The sequence below is a fragment of the Scatophagus argus genome, chromosome 20 (assembly GCF_020382885.2).
Source record: "Scatophagus argus isolate fScaArg1 chromosome 20, fScaArg1.pri, whole genome shotgun sequence".
NCBI lineage: Eukaryota > Metazoa > Chordata > Actinopteri > Scatophagidae > Scatophagus > Scatophagus argus.
In genome coordinates this window covers 5,418,195-5,426,312 of record NC_058512.1, presented here as the reverse complement: position 1 = coordinate 5,426,312, position 8,118 = coordinate 5,418,195, and the positions used below count along the sequence as shown (strand labels likewise).

The following is an 8,118-nucleotide window of genomic DNA, read 5'->3' as shown; positions in this document are numbered from 1 at the left end:
GAATTTTTTGAACTTTTTTTTTTCTTCTTGGGCCACCATGAGGTTCGTGTTTGTGGTTTTGATTGAGATGACTCAACAGTTAGTGGATGGACGTCCATGAAAAGTTGTACAGAAACTCACGTCAACCTCAGGATGAACTGTAATAACTAACTTTGACGATCCCCAGACTTTTCCTCTAGGGTTAGAATTTTAATTTGTGCAAGGCTTCAGTTAATGACCAAACAAACCCCAAACTAATGAGATTCACATAATGTGTTTTGTACTAAACAGCACATGTTGCACGCCGATGTTAACACTTAGTTCCCAGCATCGGTGTGCCTACTGTAAGTGCAGACTCACAGGTTGCATGGCTGCAAACTCTTGGCCCCATTAACACTGTGAAAATTTTTACTTCTGTGTTACTGAATATCATACTTTCAAAATGAGATACACCATATAGACAATAGTATTGGGACACTTTTTATTATTGAAATCAGGTATGGTATGGGGCAGTTTGCCAAGGGTTGGACTCAGCCCCTTACTTCTAGTGAAGGGAAATCTTTGGGATGTCCCAATACTTTTGTCTATTAAGTGACTTAAGCTTCAGTAAACCTAAACTGCGAAGAAATTACATCTTTTGAATGTGTGGTTTTGGTTTGGCATTTCACCACAACTTCCACTGACTTCCCCCAGTATTAAGCACATTTTTCTGTATATTATCGCTATTTTACAGCGTGTCTCGGTAACAGCTCATTTCAACACGTTGCATTTGACAGCTTTGACTTCTCTCCATGCGCCTGTCAGGACAAGCACCTGACAACAGTTTCCTGGTGTTTATTTCAACATTAACTGTTCAAGCCACTCTGGCACAGCCTCCATCAAAGACATCATGGAGGGGCTTTTTGCTGAAATCCTCTTTGCATAACAGCACTTATAAATCTACACGCTGTCAGGCTTGTTTACCAACAGAGAAATAAAGCAGAGCACACATTTCTTAGACTTCCTGGGATGACATGTGTGATAAATGTGCGTTTGCCTCCATCACATATTTCATTCTCTCTGTTCGAAATATACACAGAGACGCAGGGAGTGGGAGAGGGTCAAAGACAGAGAGATGAAATGAATAATGAGACTGTCATAGAGATGAGAAAAAGGAGAGAGGAGAAAGAGAATGATTGTGTATGCGGCGGTCAGAGATGTTTGTGAAGCGGAGCTCTGCGGCATCTGGTTTAGCCTCAAAAACCTCTTCCTCCTGCTGCTGCTGCTTCCTGCCCACAGGGCATTTGTGTGTCTGCGTGTTCAATTTGTGCATGAATGTGTGGGTATGTGCGTCTGCTCCGCTTGCAGCAAAAAATACGACTGCTACCCTCTTAATAACTGTTAAAACGTGCTGAGTTCATCTTTGAGAGAAAAAGTCAGAGCGTGAGGACAAAAAGAAAGTACTGAGCGAGCAGTAGGAACTCTGGTCGACAGTCACACTAATACAGCAGAAATGACACACAGGTGGCATGTAATCTGTGTGTGTGTGTAGGTGTGTGTGCTCCTCTCTGTACTACAGCCTTCACAGGTCTACCTTTAAATGTCTGAGGCATTTGAGAAGCGACCCCCTGACCCCTTCGTCGTGACAAACGAAGCATCCAAGCTCTGCCGTCGGACTCAAGGAGCCGATTCTCTTTCCTCTCGCTGCTGGTATTTAATACATTCAAGCCCAAGCAGGTCGCTCTTAAAGAATAATGTATGCTGAGATCATACAGCATGCGCTTTTCAAAGGCAGACACATTCTGCAGATTCGTTAACTGGGCGTGTGTGTCGAGTGTGAAGGAGAGTCGCATAAAAAGGCAGGGAAAATGCTGCATATATCTGCTTTAAAGGATTTTATCAGCGTGTTCGCATGTTGAGGCTGTAATCTGTAAACTGTAATCCATCAGTGTCTGCATTAACATTTTGTCAAAGTTAGATAATCGTTGCAAAGTTAGTGTGTCGAACTTACATCATGCCAGGGGGTAGATTTAAAATAAGGAAGGTTGAAACACAACAGTGACTACAAAGATGCCAAACAGAGACTGGAAGAAAAGCTGATTGGTCAGCAGTTTGAAGACCAGCTCAGTTATTTGCTCTTTTTTCAGACGTACATCAAGCCAAGCATATGAAATAACATAAAAAGTCCACCTAGATTCATTTTGGTAATAAAGCGAGGCGGACTTCCCATCATCAATCGTAACGCAACGTGGATAAAAGAACGGACATTCAGCAACTATTGGGAATATAATTAAAGCGCTGTGCATCCATCTGGTGTTGTGGTGGTGCTACGCTTCAAATTCGATGCTGAGCTAATCAATACGTACACAGCAGGACTCAGTGTTTGTAGCAGGACAACATTTTACATGACGCAGCCAACAGAGTTTCTTTGCTCGACCATCCCTGACTCCCTGACTTATAAACACTCAGGTCTTTCAAACTTTATGACCCCCAGATTTCAACACAGGCTTTTCTGTTTTAAATGAGTAGTCTTTAACCCCCCCACCAGCTGAGATAACCCCCTCATGATATCATCATCAAGCTCCTCCAGAGCCGCTGCAGACATTATACAACTGTTTTCCACGGGCTGTGAAGCGCTCAGCAATGATGAGTAAGCTGATCTGGAAGTGTAAAATTATCGGTCCAGACATTGCCAAACACAACTCTGACAAAACAAAAACAAACAAAAAAAAACATGCAGATTTAAAGCTAAAAATGAGGACTACGTTTCAGGAAGCTGCTACTTAACCAAAAAACATTTTCTTCATCCCGGTGGTTTTCAAAATGTCTAGCTGCTGTGCGAAGCTTTCTTTAATGGTAGTAAATGAGCCACAACATGCAAAAACCAGTTAGTAAACGCTCTTTAAATTTGCAGCTTCTCATCCAAAAAGAACACACGTGTTTACACGAGAGGCTCAGGTGCATTAATCATATTCTAAACAGCAGCCCCCTCCTCTCCTATCATATGTACCCTCTCTAAGTGAGTGGCCTCTGTGGCCATTACAAACAACCTGATAAACAGCAGAACCATGCATGTCTAGACTCTGCTCTGTACTTGTCTGTCCACGTCTCTCTGCTCTGTCTCCCCACAGCCTCTGGTGGGCTTTGTGTTTGTTACAAGTCAAGGATGGCAATGAGTTTTATGTGCACGTCAGCCTCAGTGAAGGTCAGGTCTTCTTTTTCTTCTTCTCAGACAGCTCTGTCAGGACCTGCCCTCCAGCTATCTCACTGTATGAGGAATGTCTTCTTGGGAGGAAACAAGGAGACGAGGAGGAGGAGGAGAGGAGAGGAGAGATTAATTAAGATAAATGAAAAAATTAGCAGAAAAAGTGTGCGGGGGGGGGGCTGGTGAGAGCGTCAACTATGGCCACAGATTACTTGAGCGAACTGCTAAGCTGCTCAGATCAGATACGTGGCGTAAGGAGAAAATGAAGAGAAATCGGTACAAAGTGAGCATGTGGGAGGGAAAAAGAGGCGAGAAAAGCAGAGAAAGGCTTCTTTGATGTCTCTTGTCGCCTCAGGTGATTCTCCCTCCCATTCATTAGGGGTTGGTTTCTCCGGAACCTTCCTGTCGACGCGCCATCTGGAAGGCCTTTAAAAAACACACCACATTACACTCCTCTACCTCACTACAGGAGGCCCGTGTTAACACTCACCCACCCCCACCTCCCCATTCCTCCTCCTCCTCCTCCTCCCTCGTTCTGTCCGCTGGTCCTCAGTGTCCCATTTCTTGGAAGTTAGGTTGGATTATATCGGATGAAACTTTAATGGGACCCTTGGGGGAAATGGGTCATTGAAGCACCAGGCAACTTCCTCTTTTTTTTTTTTTTTTTTACTGTTTTCTGACATTTCATAGACGGTTAATAATTAATAATAAACATGATTCAAGGCAGTACATGCAGCTGTCTCTGTATGCTCAACAGAGAGTTTTAGCATCTTTTAGTTCTTTGTTTTGGCTTTATGGTTTGGCTAATTAGATTGGACATCCAACGCAGCTCTGGAATCAGCTGCTCAGCTTACTGTTTTGATATTCATGATAACTGGTCCGTCTTGACGTGTTTATTACAACATGATACAGTAACAGAAGTTGTCTGACTGTGGCCAATCAAAGCCTGTGCTAACACAATAATATATCTAGTTTAAATTCATCCTGATGAATCAGATTACAGACCAACAAAGCCAAAATGATGTGGTTTCGTGATAGTTTGTGGAGGGTGCTGTAATATAATAATATCAATAACGTAATAACACACGATCACACTGATAAGTTAGCACAAGAGCTCTTGAAAAGGAGAGGAGAGGAACTGGACTCTGAACTGAACATTTCTGCCTGAGTAACATCAGAAAGGTGGTTGTTTGGCAATGAAGACAACACCCATGATGCCCCACTGCCTCACTGTGTTGTCATGCTGCTCCTTTTGTTTTGACTGAGAGTGATCCTTTCAGTCGTGAACTGAGAAAACTTTTTTGTTTGTTGTTGATAATGTTGTGTGTATACCGGCAGATATTGTTAACAAATTTTCTCAAATTTCCAAAGCAGCATCGGCATTACACATGCATCGTCTGTCTGGCTGCCTGTTAGCACTGAAAGACTGAGGCAGCGTCCAGTGTCCGCCAGCCATCATAAACACAGCACATTGATTTCTATCCAAAACGAACAGCGGGGAACACAGACATTGATTTTCGTGCCTGTTGGAGACAAAAAAGAAGCAAGATTGATCTCTTCCATCAACCAATGCTACAAAAACAGCCACCACCCAATTCTATTCTATGCTATACTGTCGTAAGGAGATGTTTGGCAAATGAGTTGTGAAAGACGCTAACAAGCGCAAAGCCAAGTTCAGTCAGGGCCAGAGCTCGTGACTTCCCTCTTCTCGCTGGATGGTAAACCGCCACACAGATATCACTGGCGTGGTTTTAGCAGAAGCATTTCTCAACTGTAGCCTCTTCGCATGCAGAAGTACACATCTAGCGGTTTAGTTTTTAACAGATGACTGTATTGTTTTCATAATTCTGACTGAAACAGCTCCACCCTCTGCTGCTGAAAAGTCACGTCGGTTTACCTGAGTGACAGACGGCCTGAGAGACAATACAACCTTCAGTGCGGTTCATAAGCTCTCCATCCAATTTAACAGAATCTTATAAACCAGCATTATCTGAATGAGGAAGAGCAACTGTAATATCATTAGAGGCAGCTTGTCAATACCCTGCAGGGACGTTACATCAGTGCCATTAAAATGTCCCGAGAGATTCTGTTATTTGATCTGTGAAACATGAGAGCACATGCGGACTCGTAGACATGCACTAAACACACATGTAGGACACACACACACACACAATGAGCATCCAATAGGGGGGCAACTTTATGGTCCGGGCACAGGAAGCACATATATGTCGTCAAGTATCACATTTTTTCCACTTAATCACTCATATATAGGGTGCAGGCATAAACAGTCATTTATGTGCAGCGTGCACTCTGCAAAGTCTTTCTCTTCTCTGCTTGCTAAACAAGCTCAAATCCCACATAATCTCCGGTTTCATTCTCCCAATATGAGGAAAAACAAATCTGGCAGCTTGCAAAGAAAATATTTCAGGGTGCTAGGTGCCTGTTAGTGAGTGCACTAAGCAGGATTAGAACCATTTTCCTGATAAAAAACCTCCAGCGCGCTCAGTATGCTGTGTACTGTATGCATATGTGTGTGTGTGTGTGTGTGTGTGTGTGTGTGTGTGTGTGTGGAACTGTGTAGAAAAGAAGCCTGCACTCTCATTGAGTGCATGTAATTTTATTATCTGAGTCTGCCCAACAGAAATTATTGTGGGCGTGTTTTTTCTTTTTTCTTTTTTAATTCCTCCATGTGATTTTGCTTTCAAGCGACCAAAAAAACATGAGTCACACACTGATATCCCGGCCAGGCTGTAATAATGTTTACTAAAAAAGGACTGTTTCATATTCATTCAATATTACAGGAAAGTGTGAACCCACTCGTAGGGTGAACAAAACATTTGTCGGCGAAAACAAACACAGAGAAAGAAGTTATACACACACACAGCTTTCAAAGGAGTGTGTACAAAACTGGAAACATGTGCTAATTGTTTTTATTTTTTTGTTTTTTTTTAAATCATGATTTCTCACGAAAAGTAGCAGGATTTGGCCTATAAATACAGCAAACTTGAACTTAACGCTGAGCGGAGCTTGCAGCAGGCGCACTAATAGAGATTGTGTGACTATGGTTTTCACATTATGGCTACCGACGGGCTAAAGGTGTACTTACATGCCCTCCCATCCCGGCTAACTGACCTCTCGTTCCCGCTGCAGTCCATCCTGAGTGGACGTTTTGTTTTGTCCCGGTGCTGCGGTCCCGTCCTGCAGCTCCCCAACTGGTCCACAGCCGACCGACACTTGCGGAGTGCAGGAGCGGGCGTGAGCGTTTGTACCGCCGAGCAGCGTGAAGTCTGCCGGAGACACGCACAGCGACACCGGAACACGAGGGGAGGCCGCCTTCAAAATAAAATTATCCAAGGCGGAAACGCCAAAGAAAAGCGGGCTTTTATGTGGTTAAGTCAAACAGGTTATTAAGGGGTTTAAATATCTGTTTCATGATAATGGAGTGTTAACGGATTTCAGAGTGTTGCTTTTAATATACTTAGACTGGTTTAAAGGATTGGTTCAGACTTATCTAACTTATTAGTTATTTGACTGTCTTTGGGTGGTGTGTGTCTGCTTGCACAGACTTTGAAATGGACAATAATGTATTAACATCTAGTATCTTTGTACTTTTACTTAAGTCCAGTTTCCAGGAGAGTATTTGTACACTGTGGTGCTGCTACTCTTACCTGGAAGATCTGAGTACTTCTTCCATCACTAATTAGTCACGTATAGTGACATTGCTTCTGTTTTGGGGTTTATTAGAGCCAACAGAGGGCTATAATTCTATCAATTTATCCGTCTTATTTTGAAGGTGTTGAGCGGAAGTCCTATTTGTCGACTTGGCGAACTTGCCATGAGCGCTCTCCCGTGCAGGGTCCGCCGGTCCCTCCCCCGCCCCCCCCGTCCCCCCGTCCCTGCTCTCACATAAAGACAGCCTTGTTAGTTGATTCAAGACACCGTTACAGCAGCAGGAAACACTACTGCCTTTCATTTCCAAAGCCAACAAGAAGTTCGACTACCTCCAATAAATGTGAAGTCGACATAAAGATCCATCTCAGTCTGAAGTGACCTTAGAGGGTCTCCACAGACTGGGGTCTCACTCCGGCAGCAGATAGGAAGCACAGAGCCCGTAAAAACAACAGACCTCAGTCCCATATGGATACAATCCCGTGGATGTCATGTTATAAATGGTTAATGTTAGTTTTATGTTCAGTTAGAAATAACTTACCTTTTTGTGATGCAATTCCAGCATTCAAAGTTTTGCTCAAGTAGAATTGGTGTAGTAGAATATTTTTTTTCATATCCACATTATATGCACAGCATATCATTTGACAACATATATAATAGGACACCCTGTCTAAATGCATATATAAATGAAATGATCTGAGTTTATTCAAGCCCATCCTTCGTTGGGATTGTAATGACATTAGTGATAGACAGACTGTCGTATGAAATGAGGAAAAGGAACACAAGGACCATAAGACATGAGTGTTAAAGATCCCCTTCAGTTACCTGTTAGTTCACTTACTAATTGTGAAATCCTTAAAATCAACTCAACCCCTTCTCCCTCATTTAAAAGACCAGAATCTGCGCAAACATTGATCGGTTCAAAAGCTTAACTGATGGACATAACAGAGAAGCTTTCCTCCTTCATCTTCTGAATATGAAAACAGCCTTCTTGTATTAAACCCGGCACAAAAGATTTCTGATTTGAGGCTTGGCTTTATGGAGAGAAATCTTGAAACGCTGGATTAAATGTCAGTTTACAGTCCTGATCGTAAACTGATGGTTCTGTTATAGCCATGCGTGGGTAAATTGTCCCGATTACCCCCAAAAATGAAACATATTTTCATTTGTGACAAAATAGTGACCCCACGTGGTTGATTGTGGAACTGCACCACAATTGTGCACCATAAGGAGTAATCATTAAGATCAGTGAAGTTCAGTTTGTAGTGGAGCTGACAGTACATCAC

General features: G+C 42.8%; 1 protein-coding gene across 3 annotated transcripts in view; it reads right to left on the bottom strand.

Moving 5' to 3' along the window:
* The window catches only part of csgalnact1a (chondroitin sulfate N-acetylgalactosaminyltransferase 1a), a 28,444-nt gene extending 21,999 nt beyond the window's left edge, over positions 1 to 6,445 (bottom strand). The window contains exon 1 of one of the 3 annotated variants that reach the window (XR_006841861.1): positions 6,270 to 6,445. The gene's annotated coding sequence lies outside the window, so the exon portion shown is untranslated. The remainder of the gene's footprint in view (positions 1 to 6,269) is intronic. The other 2 variants (XM_046375291.1, XM_046375293.1) reach the window with 2 other exon arrangements.
* Between the last annotated feature and the right edge of the window lie 1,673 nt (positions 6,446 to 8,118).